This window comes from Cynoglossus semilaevis, chromosome 16 (genome assembly GCF_000523025.1).
Source record: "Cynoglossus semilaevis isolate Cse_v1.0 chromosome 16, Cse_v1.0, whole genome shotgun sequence".
Taxonomy (NCBI): Eukaryota; Metazoa; Chordata; class Actinopteri; order Pleuronectiformes; family Cynoglossidae; genus Cynoglossus; species Cynoglossus semilaevis.
Genome location: NC_024322.1, coordinates 16,783,855 through 16,784,493, shown reverse-complemented (window position 1 = coordinate 16,784,493; position 639 = coordinate 16,783,855).

Here is a 639-nt window from a genome sequence, read left to right as displayed (position 1 = left end):
AACATTCCGTCCAGCAGACGTGTTCCGTTCCCAGAGTCTGACTGACGTTCCGCCTCCTGTTTCTTCTTTGAGAAACCAGGTTTTTCTAGGAGTTTATTTGCTGACATTCATTTTCCCTCGTTGTGTCAGAGCGGTGAGTTAGTTAGCAGGTTAGCAGGTTAGCAGGTAATCTGAGCCTCAGAATAAAAAGAACTTCCTGAATAATTCATCTGTGAACCTCGCCGCCGCCGCCGTGCTGCGTTTAATCCAGTGAGCGTCCAGTTGTGAAGCCGTCAGATGACTGGCTGAGGAAACTGAGAGGACGGTCGTCAATATTTGATTGGCCGGAAGTCCTGGCTCAGCATCGGCCAATGGTGAAGTTTGGATTCATTTACAAACTGTAATCAAACTTTAGCAAAGGTTAGGGGGGGGGGGGGTGGGGGGCAGCTTTATCCTGTGTGTGTCCGGGCTGAAAGGCCTGTCACTCTGGCTCAACAGCGGCCCCTCTGGTCACTCATGACGTGCTTGAATGAGGTCTGATTCAGTCCTTCGTCCTGGTCTGGGCCGGAGTCCTTATTGTCATGTGATCTTTGACATGCACCCGGCGCGGCCGTGCCTGGAGGGAACAGGATGGAGTCAGGGGGGAGGAAAGGAGGGGGG